The 6,991-nt window shown below is 39.6% G+C and overlaps 1 protein-coding gene across 1 annotated transcript in view; it reads left to right on the plus strand.

Moving 5' to 3' along the window:
* ZNF41 (zinc finger protein 41) overlaps positions 1-6,991 on the plus strand; it is a 46,986-nt gene that overhangs the window by 12,836 nt on the left and 27,159 nt on the right.

Here is a 6,991-nt window from a genome sequence, read left to right on the forward strand (position 1 = left end):
AGTGACCTGTGCTTGCACACAGGCTTCTTGGTGGCTGCAGCAGTGGCCTTAGCGTCTCATGCCCGTCTCTGAGGTCCACGCTGATAGCCACGGCTCGCACCCATCTCTGGAGCTCATTTAGGCAGCACTCTGAATCCCCTCTCCTCGCGCACCAGGAAACAAAGAGGCAAGAAAAATATTCTTGCCTCTTCGGCAGCTCTAGACTTTTTCCTGGACTCCCTCATGGCTAGCTGTGGCACACTAGCCCCCTTCAGGCTGTGTTCACGCAGCCAACCCCAGTCCTCTCCCTGGGATCCAACCTCTGAAGCCCGAGCCTCAGCTCCCAGCCCCCGCCCGCCCCAGCGGGTGACAAGACAAGCCTCTGGCTGGTGAGTGCTGGTTGGCACTGATCCTCTGTGCGGAAATCTCTCTGCTTTGCCCTCCGCACCCCTGTTGCTGTGCTCTCCTCCGTGGCTCCTAAGCTTTCCCCCTCCGCCACCTGCAGTCTCTGCCCGCAAGGAGCTTCCTAGTGTGTGGAAACCTTTCCTCCTTCACAGCTCCCTCCCACTGGTGCAGGTCCCGTCCCTATTCTTTTGTCTCTGTTTTTTCTTTTTCCTTTGCCCTACCGAGGTACATGGGGAGTTTCTTGCCTTTTGGGAGTTCTGAGGTCTTCTGCCAGTGTTCAGTAGGTGTTCTGTAGGAGTTGTTCACATGTAGATGTATTTCTGATCTATTTGTGAGGAGGAAGGTGATCTCCACGTCTTACTCTTCCGCCATCCTCATTGTCTTTTCTCATTCAAGTTGAGATTTACCTGGTTCTTAGTATGACATCTTATTTTTTTTCCTGAACACAAGTGAAGCTCATATGTATTCTTCCCCTTTTCTTAGCTTTGATGTTTTTCTTTCTTTTTAAAAATTTTAAAATTTTATATTGGAGTATAGTTGATTTACAATGTTGTGTTAATTTCAGTTGTACAGAAAAGTGATTCATTTATAATTTACATATGCCTACTCTTTTTCAGATTCTTTTCCCATATAGGTTATTACAGAGTATTAAGTAGAGTTCCCTGTGCTATACAGTAGGTCCTTGTTGATTATCTATTTTATGTATAGTAGTGTGTATATGTTAATCCCAACCTCCTAATTTATCCCTCCCCCCCACCTTTCCACTTTTGTAACCATAAGTGTGTTTTCTATGTCTGTGAGTCTGTTTCTGTTTTGTATACAGATTCATTTGAATTAATTTTTAGATTCCACATATAAGTGATATCATATGTTATTTGTCTTTCTCCGTGTGACTTACTTCACTTAGTATGATAATCTCTAGGTCCATCCATGTTGTTGCAAATGACATTATTTCATTCTTTTTTATGGCTGAAGGGAAAATTTTGTATACAGATTCATTTGAATTAATTTTTAGATTCCACATATAAGTGATATCATATGTTATTTGTCTTTCTCCGTGTGACTTACTTCACTTAGTATGATAATCTCTAGGTCCATCCATGTTGTTGCAAATGACATTATTTCATTCTTTTTTATGGCTGAGTAATATTCCATTGTATATATTACCACATCTTCTTTATCAATTCATCTGTCAGTGGGCATTTAGGTTGCTTCCATGTCTTGGCTATTGTAAATAGTGCTGCAATGAACATTGGGGTGCCTGTGTCTTTTTGAATTATGGTTTTCCCAGGGTATATGCCCAGTAGTGGGATTGCTGGGTCATATGGTAGTTCTATTTTTAGTTTTTTAAGGAACCTCCGTACTGTTTTCCATAGTAGCTGTACCAATTTACATTCCCACCAACAGTGTAGGAGGGTTCCTTTTCTCCACACCCTCTCCAGCATTTATTGTTTGTAGACTTTTTGATGATGGCCATTCTGACTGGTGTGAGGTGATACCTCATTGTAGTTTTGATTTGCATTTCTCTAATGACACTTCATTTTTTTTTTAGTATGTCCAGGACATTTTGGGTATTATATTATGAGGCTCTAGAATTTATTTGACTCTTATGTTTTATCAGGCTTTCTTTGACAGAGCTCTGTTTGGTGAAGGGAAATGTCACATCACAGGTGACATTTGTTATTGACAGGTGGGTTGGAAGTCCAAGTTCTCGCTTGCCCTCTTTTTTTTTTTTTGCCAGGGGACTCCTTGTTATTGTTCAGTGAGGGTGGGGGTTCCACCTCCCCACTAGGCTTCTGCTGATTCCACCCTGGCTGGGAGGGGGTAGGAACCTCGTCACTGCTTCCCTTGGTATCCACTGTTACCCACAGGTAGGGGAGGAGAAGGCAGCTGTTATTTCCCAGCAAGGAAAGAAAGATACAGCACCCTATTAGGCTTTCTCTGACACCACCCTGGCAGGGGGCTGGGGCCTGGGGGTGCCTTCTTACAGTCTGACAAGTGTAGAAGTCTAGGCTTGGATCCACTTGGCCTTGCTGTTAGTCGTGGGGCTGGGGCTGCAGTGTTTTCTGTGTTTGGCTTGAGTAGAGCCATCATTGTCTGAAAGTTTTCTATCTTGCTAGACTGCCCCTTTCCTGGTCCTTTGACTAGAGAGAGCAGGCTTTCTTGGGGCAGTTTTTGTCTGTACCCATTGGCCTTTCTGGGTTGTAGCTTCTCCAGTACCTAGTCTAGGCTATATGAGGCTGAGGGATAACCCAGAGAACTCACTGCCATGTCATTTTTTTTTTTGCCATGTCATTTTTTTAGGTCTCACGATCCTTAGCGAGTCTGCCTTCTTCATTCCACCTTTCAGACTTTTCCTATGTTTTCTGGATAATGTCCAGAGTTTTCAGCTGTATTTAGCAGGAAGAATAGATAAAATTATATCTACTTCCTCTCCAGAAGAGGAAGTCCTCATAATTATGATTTTTAAGACTTCACGTGGTTCCATGCATTTGTGCTGGTTTTATTTGTATATGTTGAATGACCTTAAAGGTTTATGCAAGTTATCACTTCTTTATTGTATATTTTATATTAAAAGAGACTCCCTTTTTGTTAATCTATTGTGCACCTTGGACCTTAATTTCCACCTTAATAATTATATTTCTAGACCTACTTTCATTTTCTTGCATTTGTCTGGGGTATTATATATTTTTTAAATCTTTATTGAATTATAATACAGAAAAGTGCACACATTATGCATGTTTAGCTTGATGATATTTTAAAAGACTGAACAAACCTGCACAACCAGCCACCTAGATCAAGAAATAAAACATTCCTAACATTCAAGAAGCCCTCCTGTGTTCCTTTCCAATCACTAACTTCCTTCCAAGGGGTATCAATATCCTAACTTTTAACAATATGGATTAGTTTTACATGTTTTTGAAATGTATAGAAATGTAATCATATAGTATTGATTCATTGCTCTTTCAGGTCTGGCTTCTTTGGCCAATATAATGTTCATGAGATAAGATTTGTGCATGTTGTGTATAGCAGTTGTTGATTCTCGTTGCTGTGTATTAATTCCTTGTATTAATAAAGGACAAGTTGTTTATCCATTCTAATGCTGATGGGCATTTGCATACTTTTCAGTTTTGAATAAAGCCACTGTGACCATCATCATACCTGTCTTTTGGTAAACATATGTTCGCATTTCTCTTGAGTAAATGCTTCGATGGAATAGCTGGGTCATAGGATATAAAGCATATGTTCAGCTTTAACAAATACTACCAAACAGTTTTCCAAAGTGTTTGTAGTATATTATGCTCCTAAAAAGCAATTTATGAGTTTCAGTTGCTCTACAACCTTGCCAGCTCTTGGTTATTTTCAATCCTTTTCATTTAAGCCATTTCTGGTGGATGTGGATGAGTATCTGTAGCTTATATTTTCTTGCTAACTTATGAATTTGAGCATCTTTTCCTATGCTTATTTGCCATTTGGATATCTTCTTTGTGAAGTGTCTGATCCTTGTGTTCTTCTTCTATCGTTCTTATTGATTTCTAGGAATTCTTAATATATTTGAGATATGAGTTGTTTGTCAGATACAGGTATTGCAATTATCTTCTCCCACTGTGGGATTTGCCTTTATGCTCTTAATTTTGTCTTCTCATGAACAGAGGTCCTTACTTTGAATACAATCCAACTTAATAATCTTTTACTCTACCAGATATCAAAGCTTAATATGAAGCACATTAATTAAGACAGTGTAGTACTGGTCCAAGAATAGACAAATAGACCAATGGGAATACAGAGTTTGGGAATGGACTCCCACATATATGGTCACAAGGCAACCTGGAAAAAGGGTAATCTTTTTTTTTTTTTTTTTTTTTGCGGTACGCGGGCCTCTCACTGTTGTGGCCTCTCCCATTGTGGAGCACAGGCTCCGGACGTGCAGGCTCAGCGGCCATGGCTCATGGGCCCAGTCTCTCTGCGGCATGTGGGATATTCCCGGACCGGGGCACGAACCCGTGTCCCCTGCATTGGCAGGCAGACTCTCAACCACTGTGCCACCAGGGAAGCCCAAGGGGTAATCTTTTTAATAAGTGGTACTGGATCATCTTGACACCAATATGGAAGAAATGAATCTTGACCCTAACACATACCACACACCAAATCCTTCCTGGGAAGACTATAGATCTAAATGTGAAAGATAAAACAGTAAAACTTTTAGAAGAAAACATTAAACATCTTTATGACTCTGAGGTAGGCAACGATTTCCTAACAAGCCATAACTAATGCTGACCATAATGGAAAGAGTAGCAAATAACATGGCATACTTCTGTCCAGTGCTTCATTTCACATCTTTGTCTTTTTGTTTTAGATGTGTGGCAACTGTATTTTTTTTAACCCAATCCCATAGTCCTTATCTTTTACATCAGAATTCAGCTCATTCAATTTAGTTGAATTCTAATATATTTGATTTCATGCCTCCTATTATCTTATGTTTACTATTTATTTTACGTGGTTGATATTTCCTCACTTTCTCTTTTCCTTTTTTTTTTTTTTTTTTTTGCTGATTTGGTCATGTTTCTCTTAATTCCCCTCTAATTTCTTATTATTTTGGAATTATAGTTTGGAGTTTTATCTTTATCAATTTCTGCTAGTAGTTGCCTTCACCTTCCTTACAAATGTGATTGTCTATATTTTCTCTATTTCTAAATCCAAATAATGTTTCAATATTATTTGGATCGAGTAAAAGAGATGCATAATTTTCCTCCTCCTCATTTCACTCAGTAAATTTCCCCAGGGTATTAAAATTTTTTCCACTTATTAATAGTAATAATCTTATTTGTTCCAGATGCCCAATTACATACATTTTTCTTTACTCAGTTATAACTATATATCAATTGCAATAATCATTTCTCAAAATTGCTTTCCTCCAATTTTGAGGTTTCTGTTACTATTGAATTTACAATTGCTTAGACTATCCCCTTGAGTATTCTCCTGAGATTCTAATATTGGCATATAATGTTATAAGTGCTTGTATGTCTAAAATTGTCTTTGCTCTAACGGAAGCATGGTATTCAGCTAGAGTGGGTTTAAAATTCTTGGATTGCAGTCCCTTTCAATAATTTGTAGATGTTTTCTTCTAATATGGCTCCTATTGTTGCAAATAAATCTAGTGCCATTGTGATCCCTTTCCATTGTAAATAACATGCTGTTTCTGCCTGGAAGCATTTTAAATTTTCTTTTTATTCTTTAAATTCAATACCAAACCAGATTTGGGGTTGATTTGGTTCCTCTGGGAGTAAAGGATTGGGAGGATTTCTGTGGGGGGGCATCACGGAGTTAGAGTCCAATAGGATTAGATAATCCAGGGCCTATAGATGCTATTCATGTTGGGTCAGTGAGTGATAATCTTGGGAAATCCTTGAAGAAACATAATTAGAGACATATGTTGGTAAGTGATTGAGACCTCTGTAGAAATTCTTGAGGTTTTATAAGAGTTGGAGGTCTGAAGTTATCTAAAGTATCTGAAGTCATCAGTCAGTCCATGAGAGTTATTGATTGGGACACTGAGGTGGTGAAAGATTGATTGCAAGCCTGGGATTTTAAGTCTTTGGGAGACAGTTTTAGGAGCCCTATGGGAGTCATTGATTGGGACCTGTAGACATCGGTAATTGCAGGACTGTGTGAGTTAGTATGTGATGGACCGAAAGGTCTATATTTGAGGGGTTTATGGGAGTCATTGACTCTACATATGGGCTGTGAGTTATGGAGTCCTATAGGAGGTCAGGTTTGGATCCAGGGGGCATTGAGCAGATTAATAGTTGATTTTCTATTGAGGTTGTGTTGCCTGTGTTGGTGATTATTTGAGGAACCTATGGAAACCAGTTGATGGCACCATTTGGGACACAGTTTTTGTCAAGCAGTGTAGGTTACCGATTTAGGAGCCTGTGCAGACATGCTGACTTTCAGGGCCAGATGGGAATTGGGAGAGAGGGGACAAAGAGTTTATGTTTTCATCTTTGGCAGAAGAGGGTGGGTGGGCTCTATAAGTTGCCCAGAATGTACACTGAATTATACAGACGCTTGGTTTATCACATGTGACATGTCATCCTTCAGCCAGAGCACTTTAAAGGCAGCAAGAAACAGAAGTAATGTTTATTGTGATTCTTCCACGTATAGAATACCATATGGCACAGTAGTTAAGAAAATGTACTTTGGAGCTAGGCAGACCTGGGTTTGAATCCCTGTCCTTCCCCCTAATCTAAGAGATCTTGGGGCAAATTTCTTAATATTTATGAACAGCTCTACCTGATGGTAAATGGGAATAATAGCAAAAGTAATGCCTAGTTCATAGGATGAGTGTGAAAATTAAATGAGGTACCGAATAAAACTTTCCTTGCACCTTATAATAACAGCAATATTTAATATCAATGGAGTGTGTTCCTGATGCCAAATAGGAGTGCTTTTGAAGCATCATGTCATTTAACTCTAACAGCCCTATGAGATGGGTGTTTTCATCCTCAGTTTTTTGTTTGTTTGTTTTTTTTTGCGGTACGCGGGCCTCTCACTGCTGTGGCCTCTCCCGTTGCGGAGCACAGGCTCCAGACGCACAGGCTCAGTG

Source organism: Neophocaena asiaeorientalis, unplaced genomic scaffold (assembly GCF_003031525.2).
Source record: "Neophocaena asiaeorientalis asiaeorientalis breed wild unplaced genomic scaffold, Neophocaena_asiaeorientalis_V1.1 scaffold1052, whole genome shotgun sequence".
Lineage (NCBI taxonomy): Eukaryota > Metazoa > Chordata > Mammalia > Artiodactyla > Phocoenidae > Neophocaena > Neophocaena asiaeorientalis.